Raw genomic sequence first — 20,439 nt, 5'->3', positions numbered from 1 at the left:
AAGTTGTAAGATAACCATCTCACATTCATCGGTGATACAGCGTGAAATCTAAGCAAACAGCAAGCATACACTGAAATGAATGTCCCCATAGTAGTGAATGGCGGTCACCTAACCCAGTGTGAACCTTGAGGCTGAATGTATTTAAGGTGGGGACTTGGGAACCTAGCTACCTATGTACACAAAACATCACTACAAAAGGAGAACAGGCCGGATATCTGCAAGTGAAAAGTAATCCCAAACAGATCACTACATGGACAAAAACAATCTGTAGAACTGTACGCAAAGGAAAAACAAAATGAATAATCATTCTTTCCAAAGATAATCTACATCAACAAAGTTTTTGCTTCTGGATTTTGTTCTTAAAAGCTTAAAGCCCAACCTAATTTTCCCTGCAGATTTGGATAAGACCAGGAAAGTTAAAAAAAAAACCCAGTGGTTGATGGGAGGAACCACAGTGCTCAGAAATGGAATGACGGACGTTTTCTACAAATTACTTGTTTATGTGTCACTGTGCATGAGATTTTATCAGCCTCTGTCAAGAAGTTTTTATGTTCTGACAAATGCTACCATGCCATAAAAAAAAGTTAGTTGAATCTCCAAACATAGGGATCTTATATGGCAGCTGAAAGCTATAATGATAGAGGTCTAATTAGGGGAGAGAATTGTGTTCACAAAGGGTCAGTCACATACTGAAAAGGCCAATCTATCAAAAAAAAGTCATTAACTGAAAGGTCCAGTCACACAGCCTTCTACCATTGTTTGACAAAGTTTATTTAGTGCAAAGAAAAGTTCAGGAACTACCCAAGAAAGAAAATCCTTTAGTTGTAGATTTAGCTAATCACATGCAAAATAAGGTCTTAAAGAAAGATTGACCTTCATTCTCCATTTTGTTGGCCCTAAAAGATGAAGGACCATCACCTTTTCGCAACAAATGCCTCCACTGAATGTAATTTTTGAGGGGTTCCTAAATTTGAACCTAACCACGGGAGGTCACCAAGTCCTGGGCCTAGTTCCTAAACCTGAACTTAACCACAAGAGTTCACCAAATCCTGGATCTGGTTTCTGGTTCATAAACCTGAACCTAACCATGAGAGGTCACCAAGTCCTGGACCTGGTTCCTGGTCCCTAAACGTGAACCTAACCACTAGAGGTCACAAAGTTCTTGGACCTGGTTCCTAAACCTGGACCTAACCACCAGAGGTCATCAAGTCCTGGATCTGGTTCCTAAGCTTAAACCTAACTACGAGAGGTCCACATGTTTTGGACTTGATTCCTAAACTTGAACTTAACCTTGAACTGTCCCAAAATGCTTGGATCTGGTTCCTAAACTTAAACCTAACCACGAGAGGTCACCAAGACCTTGACCTGGTTCCTAAACCAAACCATCAACCAAGTCTACATGGACACAGACATATTCTCCTCAAGCTAGGTCTAGGATGTAGAATCCCATGGGTGTCTAGCAAATGCTCCAAATAGAGTCTAAGCTTACTTGGAATTATACATGTAAACTACTTCAATCATTTTAAACCATATAAGCTTTTGATTTGTCCTCATCCTTCTATGCTTTATGTGTTTTTTTCCCCGGGAACTCTCGATAATTATTAAAGGGAGATATGGGCTCACTTACACCTATTTGCCAACACTATAATGCCTATCTTCATGTAGCATTTTTGATTGCACATGACATGAAAAAAAAAAAAAAAAAAAAAACGTATGTTCATTTTTTTTATCTCCTTGCACCTCAAGGCTGGTGTAAATAGTTGCAAGCTCTGTGACGATTTATGATGAACGTTGAGGACCTATGTTATAGAACAAACAACAAATGCACAAATGCATTGGATGTCTCTAATAATGGGTGCGCCTACTGGTCACACAAACATTGCTAACAGACGTTGTGCATTACAATGTACATCTGGGTGTGATAACAATAACATAGCTGTAAATGTGATCTATATGACTTTGTAAAGTAAAACCATAAACTGTTTTATTGGCTACTAATAAAGGGAGTGAGACAAGAATTTAAGTTTAGATAATTACAACTTAAGTACCATATCTTCCAATTTTCAGAGATGGGAATAAGGGGTATCTGCTGGTAGCTTTTTCAATGACCTGACCCAAACTGCTCATTGTTGGAGGAACCCCTAACAACCTCTGCAAGAACCCAAAGAAACCTTTGGGGGAATCATAACGTTCTTCAGAACCCTGGTTGGGAAACACTGCCAGAGAGTTGTGGTTAAGTGTCACTGGGCTGTTGTTCAGATCTGGATTACACAAATTGAGCGGTTAGGTTTTGCCTTGTCTACCCCCACTTTGCACAGCCATCCCCTAAAGAGTGCAGAACTGAGCACTGCTGACCTGGAATCATTTCATTTCTCAATCCTCAGTTCTGTGCTGACACTTCACCCTAATTTTTCTGTTCTGGGACCTCATCCCAATCCTCAACTCTATCCCAGCAACACCTCCCCATTATTCAGACTGAGCTCTTCCAACTTCCCTGAACGTTCAATCTGCAGCTTCCCTTCCAAGCATCTCCTTTGCTGGGAAAGGCAAATTGGCCCCTTATTTGCTGCTGGCCCTTCTCCTCTGGGCCTGTTGGGTTGCCATGTGGAAGAGGGTAGATCCATGAATTGCATGCCCTGGCAGCTTTGTGTGCTGCTTCTCTCCAGTTCCTGCACAACAGAGCTGATTATTAAAGCTCTTCAAGCTTCAAGATTCTTCCACAATCATCCTCTCTCTGTTATCCCCTTACCTTTATTAACCATTGGAGACACAGGGCACACCTTGGCATCTTGGGCTTGGGAGGATCTCATCCTGGCACTATTGGCTTTACCTTATTACAAAGGCTGGGAGAATTTATAATTATTTGATTTTGTGGAACCACAATATGTTTTCAGGTCTTGTGGGAACTCCTGCAATAATTAATATATCCAAAGCTCACAGTACATTGGTGTGGAGATCAGTAGGAAGAATGGCTCCTATATTGCTGGTTATTGTGAAGAATGTCACCCTTACAAAAAAGAAAAAACACTGGTGTCACTTAATCTAACCTGAGTGGCACAAATTGCTCAAGGAACCCTTAGCAACCTCTGGAGGAAGCTTGGTTGAGAAACAGTGGTTTAGATTTAGTTACCACAAAGGTCGTGTAGAGCAAGACCCCATGAAACCCTTTATAGGCATTTTGTTTGTTCACAGCAAACAAATAAATTATATACAAGTCCTCTTACCGGTGTGTGTAAAGTTGTCAAATATTTGCATTGGGGAAAAAAGTGGGTGTGCGAGCTTCTTACAGATGAACTTGAAAAGCATGAATCATAAAACTTACAATGTGTATTCCCATAGCTCAAGTCTGCCTTTTCTGACCTTATTCAACATGATGGAACCCTAGAAATACATTTTAGGTCTTAGAAAACCCTTGCTATAATTACTATATCCACAGCTTACCATATATTAGTGTGGTATGGGAAGAAATGCCAAGATCAAACAAGCTCTGGAAAGCACTCAGAATGAAGGGTGTGGATGCCTTTGTGTCCGGCAAGGGGCTTTAAAAGTTTGCTAAATTATTTTAACCCACTGTAAGGAAACAAATCTACAAGTGACATATATTTCAAATGACTGCTGATTGAAGCATGATGATGACAATGGTATGAAGATGCTTGGCTACTTTAGGGTTTGCCCAGCTTGCAATTATGGAGTCAGCTATGAATTCAATAAATGCCTGATGAAAAAGTGAGCCCATCTGTCCAAAATCAGAAATGTGTATTTTATTGTAAGCTCTTCAGGGCAAGGTCCTCTCCTCCTTCTGTGTCACTGTCTGTATCTGCCTGTCATTTGCAGTCCCTATTTATTGTACAACACTGCGTAATATGTTGCCGCTATATGAATACTTTTTAATAATAACAGTGTTCTCCCCAGCCCCATTTGGCAGGACGCACCACCCAGCACTTTTCAGTAACCACTTGTTTTTGGGTGGTTACTGAATAGTTGGATCACAATGCAGGGGATGCCACCCGCCTAGATTTTTTTTCCCACTGAGCTTAAAATAAACTCTAGAATAAACACTGGAAATGCCAGGATGACGCAAGTCCCGCGAGTGGGGGTTCTTCAATCCTGGCACCCGCTGGAATTGCCATGGCCCTGGCAACAAATGCTGAGCTGCGTATGCTGAGCCGCGTATGGCTAAGCTGCGTATTCACATTTCACACCCACCACATTCACATAACCACATACGCACATAGAATATGCATTTGTACATTTGGGGTAGTGTTCTCCCTAGAATTTTTTTCCACTACGTTGAGGGAAGCTTTAAGCAAGTGGATCAAAATGGGCAGGGGAACAGTATTATTATTTTGACAATGACACATGGGCAGATTTTTTACTCATTTTTTACTTTTGATCCAATCGCTTTATCAAATTGTATCAGAAGTGAATCTGAAGAGAACTCAGCAGTATAACGAGCCTATTTTATTATTAATAAACACGATTTATATAGCACCAACATATTGCACAGCCCTGTACATTAAATAGGGGTTGCAAAGGACAGACAGTGACACAGGTGGAGGAAAGAACCTTGTCCCGAAGAGTTTACAATCTAGGTGGGAGAAGTATCACAAAATAGCGTAACAAATTAATTGTTTCCAGTTGTTGTAAGGAATCCAGGAACCAGTTAGTCTACCGCCCTCCCATACTTTGCTCTGACCTCCTATTGCCCACCTCCTTAATATGTCCCATTTTTCTATTCTCTTTGTATTATGCCCCAACTGTCCTGTGCCTGTCACACACGGAGGGACGGGACCACTAGGGGGCGCTATGGCATGCACGGAGGTGGTGTGAACTCTGAGAAGGGCCAAGGCGCAGAGTCCGTGCAGTAACCAGGTCTTCTCCAGAGCCTCTGATGTTGAGGATGTTGTGATGCTGGTTACTGCCAGGTTGCGGTCCTTGGGCACACCAAGCTGGGCAAAACACGGCCCAGAAGGATAGTCAGGGAAAGCCAGGGTCGAGGCAGGCAGCAAGCAAGAGAGGTCAGGTCACAGGCAAGGGGTCAATTGCCATGGAACCAGGAGACAGACACAGGGGACACTGCGGGCACAGGGGACACAGGAGACAGCAGAAGGCACAGGTATGTCAGGGATAACCACAGACAGACAGGAACACTGGAACAGCACAGGGAAGTTGGTTGGGAACCAACAGACTGGACAACAAGGGGTAAAGCCCGAGCTGGATGGGAAACACTGAATTAGGCATCAGGTGAACAGGAACTAGCTCACACAACTAGGGGCTCAACACAATGGAGACACGTTGCACGAACACAGAGTACAGTGTGTCAGCTAGCTAAATAGCGAGGGCTGGTCAGAAGGCAATTTTTTGATTGGCCAGCAGATTATATGGAATTGATAAAGCTTGGAAACAGGGACACGACCAGCGTCAGAACTGCCCGCATGTGCAGGAGAAAGGCGTCTGCGCTTTAGTAAGGACGAGGTAAGTGTGACAGTACCCCTGTATTGTGACCCAACTTTTCAGTAACCACAGACAACAACCAGAACAGCCGGGTGATTACCGAAAAGTGCCGGGTGGCGGACCCACCTAAAACATACACACATCATCGTTTCTACATACATCACACCAAACATATAAATAATGGAGACAGAAAGAGGGATTTGGTTCCTAATGAAGGACAGTCCCTCCAAATGGGCATTCGTCTGAACTATTAAGTAATAAACGAGCTGGATTAAAGTGTACAATACTGACTCATTAACAACAATCAGATTTCAGAAAGAGTGCGATATCAAACGCCCCCAATTAAATGACTCTCCCAAATGTCTAAATGAATCACACTGATAAATCATCACATGAGTAAATGTGAACAATCTGCAAATTTTTGTTATATTCTGGTAACTGAATCTGATAACTAAAAGTTTGAATCAATACTTTTGCTTCCTTTGCAACATTTCAGGTGATGTGGATTCCATCCATGCTGGGATATTTCCCAGGATTATACTGTAACAGTAAAAGTCTAATATAGACCCAATCCAAACTTTCTTTATATATTCTACCCCTTATGTTCTCCTTTGTTTGTTATATACCTTTTATATGTTCATGAAGAAGTTTAAAGGTCCATAGGGCACCACTGTGGTTCAGTGTTTAGCATTATGGTCTTTGCAGCACTAGATCTCAGGTTCAAATCCCAGCCAGGACACCCATCTGCATGGAGTTTGCAGATTCTCCCTGTGTTTGTGTGAGTTTCCTCCGGGTACTTTGGTTTCCTCCCACATTCCAAAAACATGCAGTTATATTAATTGGCTTTCCCCCAAAATTGACCTTAGACTGTATTAATGACATATAATTATGGTAGGGACATTAGATTGTAAGCTCCTTTGAGGGCCAGCTAGTGACATGACTATGGACTTTGTACAGGGCTGCATAATATGTTGGTGCTATATAATAATAATAATCAAAACTCTAAAATAAAATTTATGAAAGGGTCTCCACTTACCTGACATGAATCATCCTTGCACTGAACCTCTGATGGTTGATTCCTCGCTGGATGTCTTTTCAAGGCCTCTTTGCAGACTTTCCAATAGCACAGAATAATTTCTTAACATCCCTGTGTAGGAGCCAGCGGAGGACTGCCTGAAAAGTGGCTTCAGTTAGAATGACCCTCCTCTGATCCTGCCCTCAGTCCCTCCTCCTCCCCCCCTGTATACAAGGCAGTCTCTGTGCCATGTGGCAGATACCCCGGTTAGGTGCACAACTGGCAATGTACGCAAAAGTGTGGAATGGAGATCCCAACACAGTCTATGCATGCGATATAAAACACTGCTACATTCCACACGCCTGTCTCAACAAGAATGCAGCTTGATGTCATTTTCATCAGCTGAGACGTGTTGTATTATATAAAAGAATTGGGCGTGAGTGGGTGTTAACTATTGCCCAGCAGGGCTGTGATGAGGAATATTGATGTCTATATATTTTTCTTGGCACTCCAAAAGTTATTATTAAACAGATTTTAAATAGTGCCAACATATTACGCAGCGCTGTACATTAAATGAGGTAAAAAGAAAGAATTGATAAGTGCAGGATTTTGGTGAACAACACTGCTTGCAAACTTATTATTAGCATACACTAACAGTATTTATGTACAGTATATGTGTGACAATGTCAGAGTGATTACACATGGGCAGATTTTTTACTCATTTTTTACTTTTGATCCAATCGCTTTATCAAATTGTATCAGAAGTGAATCTGAAGAGAACTCAGCAGTATAACGAGCCTATTTTATTATTATTAAACAGGATTTATATAGCACCAATATATTATGCAGCGCTGTAGTACTTCTGTGTCACTGTCTGTATCTGTCTGTCATTTGCAACCCTTATTTATGTACAGCTCTGGGTAATATGTTGGTGTTATATAAATACTGTTTAGTATTTAGTGTTCTTCCCAGCCCCTTTTAGCTGGGTGTACCACCCGGCATTTTTCAGTAACCACCCGGTAGTTTTTGGGTGATTACTGAAGAGTTGGGTCACAATACAGCGGCTGCCATTTCCCTAAATATGTATAATATATAATGTGTGTGTGAAGAAGAAGATAGTTCTCCGCTCTCATTCTCTGATTCTTCGTCTTCTATTGGCCAATCACAGAGCCCCTATTATTTTGTAAATGACCAGTGATCGGCAAAGGACATTGTAGAGAAGACTGAGAACAGACAGGTGAGTTTGTTTTTTTGCAGAAGAGACATTGCCTGTCCGTTATGCAACACAGAACCTACCTGCTGGATTTTTTTTGTGTAATATCACTGTAAATTTTTTTGTTTTTTGCTGAACTATGGAACAGCACAATTCCATTGCATTTGGAGTCTGTAGGTCAGGCATATCCAAAGTCCGGGCCGGGGTCTATTTGCGGCCCGTGTTCAGATTTTCACCAGCCCGCAGCCTCTGTCATAAAATCAATAATATGCGGCCCGTCAACACTGTTGGCCACAGTATAAAATACATGCGTATGAAAAAGCTATTTTATATTTGATTAGAGTTGACCAACCTCCTTGCAATCGGCCCGCTACTCGGTGGGCAAAATCGGCAGGACGGGAGTCCCCATGTGTGCATAGGGAATCCCCTACGTCATCATGGTGGGCATTTGCTGTGTGGGACCCGCACAGACCACGCCCACTTTTGATTCCAAATACCTGCTCTGCACGGAGCCCGCACTGACACCGGACTCCGTGCACAGGGAATCTCACCCTGGTGGGCATGTTCTGTGTGGGAACCAGAAAAATAAATGGTGTATCTGTGGGAGGAAGAAAAGAAGAAGAGGGAGGGAAAGCCAGGCTTTTGAAGAGCAACCAGAGTTAAATTTAAAAACACAAAATTTTATTGTTCCAACAACATAATTTAAAAGATTAAGAGCTGTAAATTAATCCGAGGCTAACATATAACCACTAGTTTCGCAAACGAAATAGCAATATCGTTTAATATCATACTAGGTATAGCATTGGCAGTAAGGTGTCCCACCCGACGCGTTTCGCCCGTACCGGGCTTTTCCAGGGGTAAGGGGAAACTTAGTATCATTGCTGGGGCTTTTAACCGCATTGACAGCCTTGTGATACCGAATTGCTACTTGTACGTGATTTGATAGTGAGACCGATATCAATTTGGACTTACTGCTGGTGTTTCCAGATGTCCAGAAGTGGAAAAGAATGCTTGGTTATCATTCAAAGCCATTGTCAAGGACTTTCTTGGAAACACATAAGCAAATAATTCACAGAATTTGTCCAGAAACTCTTGGAGAGCTACAAAATGTTTGGTTGCAATATGAGCATCGAGGTGCATTTTCTGCATAGCCATCTTTCTAACTTCCCGGAAAACCTTGGTGCAGTGATGAGCAAGGTGAATGATTCCACCAAGATTTGAAGGTAATAGAAGGAAGGTATCAGGGTAGATGGGATGTACATATGATGGCTGACTATTGTTGGAGCATCCGGCGGGATTATCCTAACACTCAACACTCCAGGAAAAGCTATAGGTGCAAATTTTTACCTTAACTTCTTACCCAATTAATTTTCAAATGTTTTACTGTAAACAAAATGTCATAGAGTAACAAAAAATCTTTTGTATGAACAAAAGAAATTTAAATAAACTGTACATTCAAGTTATTATTTCATTATTTTTTCATTGTATGTAAAATTTGTATGTTTTTTGACAAAAAATTGAGGTTACCCTGTATCGTAAAAAACGGATGTCATAGCAAAAACTGGGATCATTTCTGGATTCACCACCCAAAAATTAGTGAAAACTAGTGTAAGATCTAACTCAACAAAAAATGTGTTCCCCGGAGTTATTAAAGTATACAAGCGTCACCTAGTGGTCAGACACCAGACTGCAAATGTAAAGTACATGCCACTCCAATCAGCAAAATCTCCTAATTTGTCAGCTCAAAACTCATTTTTAAGATTTTTCAAATCCACAGCTAAAAATCCCTTGTGATCCGACCATAAAGACTCTTGTTCAAGCACTTCCTATTTTAAATGGACAACTCTTCAAACCAGTTTCCCAAATGTGAATTATGGGAGTCGCTTCTTCTTCTCTCTCAAAAATCGAGTAAGCTGAACTTCCTGTGCTATGTCCTCTATTTTGCGTTTTCTCTATGTTGGCCTGTTATCTGTCACACTGAATCCAGCTGAGGGGTACAGGGGATTAATAAATTGCAATATATTTACATCCCCATGCTGCATCTGGCTCCTTCATTCCTGTGACTGGTCCCCCGCAGCCTCCTTTATCAGCCCCTAGTGGTTGTTGGCACTATTAACATTCCTTACAATGCAGGGCCACATTTTTTTTCCTGGAAGATGGCTTTGATGATTGCCCTCATTGCAATCATAAACTTAGAAACTCTCGGTTTCCTAAAATTTCCCCAGTAACATGCAATAAGCCTCTCCCCGGCTGATGTCACAGCATATCCACCCGTCCCTCTCCCAGATCCTGGAAGTGAGCCCCAGGGGTCTGCCGCTGCTGGTGCCAAGGCAGAGCGCCGCTCCAATGCTGCCGTCTGTTCCTGGATTACTGGGCAGAGGCAAAATTTTCCCGCCCAGCTTCGTCACGAGCTCTCACGCTCCCTGCAAGGCGTAATGTTCCATTGCTTTTGTAAAGGAACTTGGAATCTTGCAAGGAGAAATATAATCCCTAAAAATCTGGAAGACACCCTGTTGGCAGAGGAAAGACTAACACTAAGTTTATAAATTGTCACAAATCATCAATGTGCAACTCCAGCAGTCTATGCAAGATAGGGCCCCTATGAGACAAAACCAATGTGAATGTAAACCCCGGCATTGAACTCCTCTTTTTGCTTCCTCTTTGGTCTTTAACATACAATGGATGAACTACTTCCAATTCCCTTTATCCTCAAGTATTTGCCAAATGCCATTTCAATGGTGGGGATGGGTATTCGCAGGAGGTTCCCAAAGGACCACCATGGCCTTTTACTGATCTTCATCCAGGGGGACACTGGCCATAAACTAATCATTCTCCAGTCATTGATTGTTCTTTCTTTATGGATCCCCAGCTATTAAATGTGCCGTTTTATTGGGCCTTCTTCTAAGGGGACCCCAGCCAACTGGAACATCTGGGCCATACCATTTCTTAGTTTTTCTCCTGGGGGATCCAAGATATACACTGAATCTTTTCTAGGAAAACACTGACCATTTCCAATTTTTTCCCCAGGGAGATCGAAGTCAAAGACTTGATCTGCTCTAGGAAAACCCTAGTTATTTCCTGTTTTTTTCTCCACGGAATCCAAGCCAATAACTAGTTATTACTGTTGGATCCGGCCTAATTAAATTCTTGCGTTTTTGTGAGTTCCTGCGATATCATTGAGTTCCCGCACAGTAACCCCGCAGCTACCAGTCTCCGGAAGGTTGACCTCAAACGTTGTGTCTTCAACCCCGAATGGACTGACAAAGTATTCTTCGTCCAATGCGGCAACAAAGCCCTGTGTTTCCTGTGTTTAGTGTGCATAGACACCAGTAGCACTTTCAAGCAGTTGAATTTCATGGGGCATTTCGATCCCAAGCACGCGCACATGTACAGAGACTACACCGCGGATGAGCGGAAGACTGAGGCTGCTCACTTGCAGTCACGGTTGAAAAAAAAAATATTCCTTAGACACCTTGTTTCTTCTGACCAAGTGTGCCTTCTTGACCTCCTGAAATTGTCTAGTGGTCCAAAAAGTTTACTGACCCCTGAGCTAGACCTTCTCATTAAAGACCCCAGCCATACACTTGTCTTCCTCCAAGAGGACCCCAGCAACCTACTGGTCTACCCCTAGCTGTTCTGGTTCCAACATTTCAGAGGGCGGCACTGAACCCTACTCATTACCACCATTCATTCCCTTAGGCCAGCCGCAGGTGAAACAGTACCAAGGGCAAGATTGACGCGCATTAGGAAATGATAACTGCAAAGCAACCTCACCATCCATCTGATCTAAGACTTTTTTTTATTGAGTATACAAAAAAAAAATCAAAATATTTACAAATACAGATTTTAACACTTTTGAAAGTTTTGTTTGTTTGATAACCTAGTGTATTGTTAAACTGGCAAAGCTTAAGGAAATTTCAAACAGCAATTGAACAGACATTGGAAGGCAGTTGTCTAAAACCAAACCCCAACGTACCACCAAAACCAATCTACCACCCATGGGTTGGATTGACCATCTGATTCAGTTGATTGATTACATTGGGCTGTAAATCAACAATCCTGAATAGACATCAATATCCTCCAAAGCAATCAGATTTTTTTTTACCAGGTTGGATCCCATCGTCCCGAGGACAATCACCTTAATGGCTGAAACTGTTATTATTATTATTAAACAGGATTTATATAGCGCCAACATATTACGCAGCGCTGTACATTAAATAGGGATTGCAAATGACAGACTAATACAGACAGTGATACAGGAGGAGAGGACCCTGCCCCGAAGAGCTTACAATCTAGTAGGTGAGGGAATTTCACACACAATAGGAGGGAGATATGTAGTGGTGGGAAGTAGTGAGGGTTTCAACTGACAGAAGAAGACGGGTAGGCAAGTTTGAAAAAATGGGTTTTGAGGGCTCTTTTAAATGAGCAGAAAGTAGGAGCAAGCCGAATAGGACGAGGAAGACCATTCCAGAGAGTTGCGGCAGCTCTAGAGAAGTCTTGTATCCTTGCGTGTGATGAGGTTATGAGTGAGGAAGTCATTAGTATGTCATTGGAGGAGCGGAGAGAGCGGCAGGGGGAGTATTTTTTAACCATGTCAGAAATGTATGTGGGACAATAACTGTGTAGGGATTTGAAGGCAAAGCACAGGAGCTTAAACTGCTGAAAACTTCAATGTGTATGACCAGCTTTAAAATCTGGCTATATAACAAACACAACTAAATGACAAATCCTAGCTGCACACTTAGCTTTGTGCGATATATTTTAGCAGTGTTTGAGAGAAACAACAATTTCCTCTTTTTATGGCAGTAATAATCATGTTTTATTGCACTGCTCTCCATAAACCACCAAGTTCCTTATCTTGGTTTGCTTCCTATCTGTCTGACCGCTCCTTTCAAGTTTCTTTCAATGGTAACTCCTCCTCACCGACTCTCCTCCCTGTTGGTGTTCCCCAAGGGTCAGTCCTTGGACCGGTTCTCTTTTCTCTGTACTCCTCCTCTCTCGGTAGTCTCATATCCTCCTTTGGCTTACATTACCATCTGTATGCTGATGACACTCAAATCTATCTGTCCACCCCTGTCCCACTTAAATTTCTGACCTGATAGAAAAATACCCCCCTAGCCGCTCTCTCCGCTCCTCCAATGTCCTACTAATGACTTCCTCACTCCTAACCTCATCACACGCACGGCTACAAAACTTTTCTAGAGCTGCCCCAACTCTCTGGAATGGTCTTCCCCATCCTTGTCAGCTTGCTCCTACTTTCCGCTCATTTAAAAGAGCTCTCAAAACACATTTTTTTCAAACTTGCCTACCCATCTTCTTCTGTCTTTTGAAACCGTCACTACTTCCCACACTACATATCTCCCCTACTATTGTGTGTAAATTCCCCCACCTACTAGATTGTAAGCTCTTCGGGGCAGGGTCCTCTCCTCCTCCTTTATCACTGTCTGTATTTGTCCATCAGTTGCAACCCCTATTTAATGTACAGCGCTGCGTAATATGTTGGCGCTATATAAATTCTGTTTATTAATAATATTAATAAACTTAATCATTATCAGTAATCATTATCTCAGGTACAACATCAGCTGGCTGGCATATTTATGTTACATGCTAGCGGACTTTATAAAGTTTTCTGCATGGAAAACAGCCAACACAAGCAGAAGGAGATTATGCCAGTTAGTTTAATAATTTAGGGTTGCTTGGGTACAGAAAGGTTCGGAAAGTCAGAATGTAAAGTTAGTAATATGATAGCTTTGCAATGTGTGGTGTCTTCTGGATTGAGAGAAATCAAATGATTCAAATTGCTAAACCATCGCACCAAATATAGCTATGAGGAATGATGGATCTATCCGGTAAGATGGGGCATAAAAACATAGTTCTGCTTTAAATGACACCAATGCTGGGTGCGATTTTTGGAATCCATGGCACCAATGATTGATATTAAAGCAAACCTTCTCCCACCACCTAGATTGTAAGCTCTTCGGGGCAGGGTCTTCTCCTCCTCCTCCTGTGTCACTGTCTGTATCTGTCTGTCATTTGCCATCCCTATTTAATGTACAGCACTGCGTAATATGTTGGCGCTATATAAATCATGTTTAATAATAATTCTTTTTATTGGGCGCTGCAGTATATTGCAAAAAAAGCGCTACAGCCCCATTGATTTTGGCTGCACCTCGACACATGAAAATTCACAGATATTGCAACGGCCCCCCGGTAGGGGCCACACTTGAGGTTCATTATAATCTTTCCTATTGCTATAGAGAATTACAGCTCGGAGTCTGATGGGGGGAATAGGTGGCCATGCACAATTGTATGCCTCATACAATCACTTTTATTGATAAACAGCAAAGAGAATCCCTGTAAAACCTAAACACAGCTGTCAGGCAGCCCTGGGGACTCAATATTGATCCCTACATTGTGTGATTGATCCACCACCTAGGCTGGGATGTATGGCACCTACAAGGGGGCTGCCATGGCAACACACACCCCTGGGACTGACCAAGCCAGGGCAACAACAAACACACAGCAATGTTACCAATGGAAACGAGCATGTACTTACAGGTGGGGAACACAGGGGGCGCCTTTGTCTGTGGGATATACAGGGAGCGCCTACCTTCCTCTCCCCCAGCAACAATTACTGCTCCATCCTACCTGTTCCGTTATGAACCATAGAGAGCAGGAGGACTGAAAGAACAGAGCGGCATGGAAAAGGATAGAGTGGTCAGCTGGTATGGGCATGAAATCGCTGCCGCCATTTTTTTGAAGGGCAACACAAATATACTTTCTTTAAAAAATACTTTAGTGTCAGGAATAAACAGAGTTCTGTCTAATAAATAACAACCCAGTTGATAATATTTGTTTTTTATCCTAACGTTTTCCATTACTTCCTGCCTAGTAGATACAACAGGAAGTGAAAGAAAAAAAAAGATCTCCACAAACTGAGAGGAATTTCCACTTTTAAGTCATTATCAAAACAAGTGTTTGCTTTGGGAGACCTAATCTCACCTCTTTTTTGGTGAAAAAGTGTGACATAACAGCAATGAAAACTCAACAAAAGTTTCAAAGCTCTCTTGCTTTTCCCAAAACTTAAAAAAAAAAAAATATTAAACTTTTGCCTTTTTAAACTCAAATGAGAACTTAAACTGTTCTTAGGGTTTGTTCACCCTTTGCTCACCCTTTCCCATGCTTTTGTTTTCTCTCTTTTTGATGCCTTGATATGCATTGAGTTTAGCAGACCTATTTTTTTCTATTGTCCCTCAATGAACAGACTCCTTTTTATTAATATTATTAACTGTATAGCGCCAACATATTACACAGCACTGTCCATAGTCATGTCACTTAAAGGGGCTCACAATCTAATGCCCCTACCATAGTCATATGTCTTTATTACAGTCCAAGGTAAATTTTTGGGCAAAGCCAAAATAACCTAACTAAATGTTTTTGGAATGTGGGAGGAAACTGGAGCACCTGGAAAAAACACATACAAACTCCATGCAGATAGTGTACTAGCTAGGAATTGAACCTGGGACCTAGTGCTGCAAGGGCCAGAGTGCTAACTACTGAGCCACCACACTGACCCCTTAAAGTCTCTCAGTAACAGACTCCTAAATTGTCCCCAGAATATTTTTTTCAGCGAGGGGGGAGAACTGTAGCTGGGTGCTCAAAAAGTGGACGGACCAGATGTGACAATTTGGCCCTCCTAGTTATTTATGCCATGGGTGTGCAACACCCCAATGATTGTGTCAGCTTCAACTGCTCCTCTAGACTTCCAACTTTCAAATGCCCCCCCCCCCGTCCCATTTTTCAATCTTTTTGTAATATGCCCCAACTGCCCAGTGCCCGTGTATTTTTACCCCACTTCCTAGTGTCCTGTGGTTTGTAAAGAATTTAACCAATGGCTTAGTTCACATTAGCAGTAAAAACTGCCTTTTACCTCTCCCGAGCACTCATTGGCAAACACTGACATTGGGATTGGTAATAGGCGGTTAGGCTTTTACAAACGTTTGCAGTGGCAAAAGACTAGAAAAGTGGTGATTTTTTTTTTTTTATTGAAACAGCTTAGAAAAAAGAAATGTTTACATAGAAGTGACAAGCGAACACAGTTTAGGTAATTGAAGATGGCTGGCAAATCACCCTTAAATATTGCATGTAGTGCCTGAAAAAATGCTGCCTCCCACTTCCAAAACAAATCTAGCAAGAATTGTTTCAATGTTCATTAAAAAAAACAAAAAAAAAACTTTTAAGCAGTAAGGACACTTAAAACCATTTGCAAAATCTGCTGCTGTGGACTAGGCCATATACAGCATACACTACACTATATCAGGTCTTTCTGGTGAGCAGCAGATGCAGAAGTCTGGATGATGATAACTCCATGTAAATGATAAAAGCAAAATTTAGATAAAAACATCAGCTCATCAGTTCTATTGGCAGCGTAATAGGAGTGAAATAATACAAAGTACAACTCTCCCCTGGCAGGCTGCTGTCTCTCACTGATATCTCATTCTACACAAAACTCTGCCTGAGCAGCTGTCTAATGACAGCCGGGTGGCTACTGAAAAGTGCCGGGTGGTGAACCGGGCTAAAAGGGGCTGGGGAGAACACTGGACCCCTCTTAATTCATTTTTGCATTGACCCTGAGCTGTGAAATGGTTTCAGAGGGAAGGAAGGATGGGCGGATACTGAGAGGTTGGCATGGCCAAGCCCTGTATGCAGACCCAAGGCAAGAAGTGGTGCTACCTGGGTATAGGGGCAAACTGAAGACCTTGGATCTGCATACAGGTCTACTTGTCAATATCTGGCCATCTTACAAACAGGAAAGGATCACAGCAAGAAGTGGGGGATCAGTTTTTTCCACAACTGGAAATATGCAAATACTTGCAGAGGACTGAAGTAGTATACGTGGGTACCTTTTACATACCATCGTCCGTGGCTGACAGAGTCACTTTAAAGTGGAACTAAATATTGGAGGCCATGCAAGGACATGGCATAGCCAGCAATATAAATTATGGCACCCAAGCCTCATACAATGCCCACCTCCGGCAATAACAGCTCCAGGATTTTCTTCACTGAAGCTTCTTCTGGGTCTCGTAACCCTCTGATGCAGTCATTGCATGCAAAGAAGAGTTACAATGTTCTCACTTCTATTGTCACAATGCTGAGAATGAGCAGAATGTATGCTGCAGTGCAAATGCGCACCTAGCACAGGACAGAAATAATCACTTGGAGCCAGTGTTTTTGGCAAAATACATTTTGCATGTCTGTCATTAACCTCTACAAATTCCTGGAATTTTCATTGCATGACTATAGTTTTAGTGTAAAGCAAATATGTAGGCCGCTGTTGGTAAAGGATCTTTTTCAAAATCCTAGTTGGCTTACATTCTTATACAGATACTTCACTTTTTGGGTAAGGGCCTATTTAGATGCGGGCACCACGTGCGTAATGCAATGCTCAGTAATGTACCAAATCCATGCAACAAGCATTGCTGCAGCATGCATTTTGAATTGCACCCCACTAAAGATGAACCCCTGTATTGTAGCACAACATTTTGCATGGCCATGCAGGTTGGCCATGTGATCCATCCATGTTAATGCATAATTATATAGTGGATAAATGGCACCCTGGTGACCCATGACCCCCCGAACATCATGTTCTCACCTTTCTGGGCATTTCCGGAAGATTAAAGACATCATATGGCAAAAAGAGATGTGTACATTGTACAGCTCTGGATTGAAAGTGTGTGTGTGTGTGTGTGGGGGGGGGGGGGTCACATTTAAAAAAAAAAAAAAGTAAATATTACTTAAGTAGTTACTTAAAACCTAAAGTTTTTTGCTAGTTGGAAAATCTCCAGAGTTGCCCTTTAACTTGGGACATTCAAATAGTTTATTGCCACTTGGAATGGAATGTGTGTCTGGATCCTCTCTGCTTTTAGCCTGGGACAGACGTATCAAAGAAGAACCCAAACTAGAATGATGTGATACAGAAGAGATCATGGAGGCTGAATGTCTGTGTCATCCGATCCCAGCAACTCAAGAAAGAACAGTCACACATTACTAGTTATAGGTGGGAAAAAAGAGTCTGCATCACATAGGGCTCTATTTATAAAACAAGGAATCAGACATTCCCTTGTGGGAATCTTCCAGGTCCATGTGTTTCAATTGCAGTAATTGATTCCCACCATTTTTTTGGGAATTTTTGGGAAAATGTCAGATTCACTGCTGTATAAATAGAGCCCAAAGACCAGGACGACATATATAAGGGCGCATTGATTGTCAGTGTTATATTAGTGATATTCTTGTATCATAATACTATGTTTGCGTGGTATTACCCTTTCTATTTACAGTATCTACCACAAGAAGAATATAAATTTGGGTTTAGGCTTGAGGCTAATTAAAGCCCAAGTTCAGCATTCCCAAAATGTCCTTGCTTCTGCCCCCCTCCCCCAGGGAAAAATCATTGGCGCCTTTAGTTTATTATTAATATTATTTTTATTAATATTATTATTATTACAAAACAGGATTTATAAAGAGCCAACATATTACACAGTGCTGTACAATAAATAGGGGTTGCAAATGACAGATAGGTACAGACAGTGACACAGGAGGAGGAGAGGACCCTTCCCAGAAGAGCTTACAATCTAAAGCTACGTACACACTTCCAATTATTATCGTTGGTAAACGAACGACGAACGATCCTGTACGATATCTGCGAACGATCGTATAGCACCGATCCTGTACATACAGATAACGACACGATCGTTCGTAGATATTGTACACGCAATAGATGCGATTGTTTGAATGATACAGGAAGTTACGTGCACCACAGGAAGTGAGCGAACGTTCGTTCATCACGCATGCTCAGACCATGGACGATCAATGAACGATCGCACACACGAACGATGGTCAACGATCGTCGTCCAATCCGATCCGCCGGTCCGGTCGTTCATTTCCAACGACTTTCCTCGTTCGTCGGCGTCGTTGGTTACTTTTTTTACGAACGATTTTTGCCCAATCGATCGTTCGTCGTTCATTTTGAACGATAAAAATTGGAAGTGTGTACGCAGCTTAAGAGTTTATTTGAATCAATTGCAGCATGCATACCATAGGGCAGGATTCACACTTCTCCATTCATGACCTTTGCAACGGCACCCATTGTGTCACATGCGTTGCATTATTCAGCATTCAAAATGAAGGCACAAAAACTGAGCAAAAAACATATTTGCCATTTGTCTCTGAAGCAGAACAACACAGCGTAGTGACCTACCATTAGTCATTATGCACTGCAACACAAATCTGCAAAAATTTCTTATGATAGAAAAGTACAAAGTTATGCAACAAAAGCTCCATTTTTATTTTTTAACATCTCTTCATGTACCCTAAAATGGATCTAGAGCTGGGTTTTAATCATTTTACTCCGGCCACTGGTAATTATTTGAGATTACCAATATCTGGATATAAACCAACTACCAAAATTTTAGAGACACTTTTGGGGAGCTGTAATGGAAGTGGTTTGAAATGTGTCTGGGGTTCACTTATGCTTTCCTGGAGCCTGGGATGTCATGATGGAGAATAGAGGGAAGAGGAGAAACATTTGCTTCTTGATCTCCCCTGTAAGTAGTGGTCCTGGAAGCACTCAGTTCTGAGCACTTTTGGGTTCAGAATGCCAGATCCCAGCCAGTGCAGTCAGAGAAACAACCATCCGAGTACCATCTGTACTGATCTGGTTTTGGTAAATGCAGAAAAGGCTTTAGGGGTTCAAGAGACCAAGGTCCAAGAGGACATCTCATTGTATATATAATAAAAAATGTAAACCACCACCGCCCATATGTATATGACCATAAAAACATACGTAAAGCAAATACGGGTACATACATGGTCAAATGCAAATGTAACATATACCCATGTCATATCATAGTGCTTGAAATGATTCTATTTTATGTTTACCATATATATTTCACCATCACTTTTATATTGGACTGGGTAAAAATGAATGTAATAATCTAGGATGTTGGATGAACTGTTTACTGCAGTATAAGACTTTTCAAAGTTGAACTTCATCACACGAAACATTAAGCACAACGAATAGGGAATAAGTAGAAGAGAGTTTGGTTTAGTTTGCAGCTGGGCAGATGTGTTGTTGTTATCTATTGGAATGTTATGACATACAGGTGTGCCACCACCAAGATGGCCCCACGGTTTTGTCAAGCTGCTTAGGTTTCTGTAAACACATAAGAATTTCTTTTGAACTTTCTGTTACTAGTCCACTTAAAGATCTGGCTCTGTTTCTGATGTCAGCTGGTAGGCGGCATTGATTTTCAATTCTTTATTAAGTTTTGCCACCAGCAAGATGGCGGAGGGGATTCCCCGACCGGAGCACTGGGCCTGCGCAACAGAGGCGCCAGCTGATGACGAAATCAACTCGCTCTGCCACGTCTCTCCTGGGCAGCTGCAGAAAGAGGGAAGAAGAGAGAGAGGGGGAGAACCAGGCTGCTGCACCGGTACCCCCCCTCCATATACACAACATGAGCCAGTCCGGAGCTCCCAGCTGGGGAGGAGAGAGGAGCCACAACTGATGTCTGAGCCACCCCCCCTCCTGCCTGTACATGTGTGAGTATGACCCCCCCTATATAATATATACCCCTCCTGCCTGTACATGTGTGAGTATGACACCCCCCATAGAATATATACCCCCCCTCCTGCCTGTACATGTGTGAGTATGACCCCCCCATAGAATATATACCCCCTCCTGCCTGTACATGTGTGA

At 42.0% G+C, this 20,439-nt stretch overlaps 2 protein-coding genes across 4 annotated transcripts in view; one reads left to right on the top strand and one right to left on the bottom strand.

Annotated features, from left to right (window-relative positions):
- Window positions 1-14,369, bottom strand: part of B4GALT4 (beta-1,4-galactosyltransferase 4) — a 46,956-nt gene extending 32,587 nt beyond the window's left edge. Inside the window, exons 1-2 of one of the 2 annotated variants that reach the window (XM_072398399.1) lie at window positions 14,239-14,342; window positions 6,491-6,627 (exon numbers count right to left, since the gene is read on the bottom strand). The gene's annotated coding sequence lies outside the window, so the exon portion shown is untranslated. Of the gene's footprint in view, window positions 1-6,490; window positions 6,628-14,238 lie in introns of both variants that reach the window. The other variant, XM_072398400.1, reaches the window with a different exon arrangement.
- A 5,715-nt stretch (window positions 14,370-20,084) lies between these two features.
- TMEM39A (transmembrane protein 39A) overlaps window positions 20,085-20,439 on the top strand; it is a 29,695-nt gene continuing 29,340 nt past the window's right edge. For both annotated transcript variants that reach the window (XM_072398396.1, XM_072398393.1), the window contains exon 1: window positions 20,085-20,282. The gene's annotated coding sequence lies outside the window, so the exon portion shown is untranslated. The remainder of the gene's footprint in view (window positions 20,283-20,439) is intronic.

Source organism: Pyxicephalus adspersus, chromosome 1 (genome assembly GCF_032062135.1).
Source record: "Pyxicephalus adspersus chromosome 1, UCB_Pads_2.0, whole genome shotgun sequence".
Classification (NCBI taxonomy): Eukaryota; Metazoa; Chordata; class Amphibia; order Anura; family Pyxicephalidae; genus Pyxicephalus; species Pyxicephalus adspersus.
The sequence above is the reverse complement of the archived record's forward strand: the minus strand, read 5'-3'. Positions and strand labels throughout refer to the sequence as shown.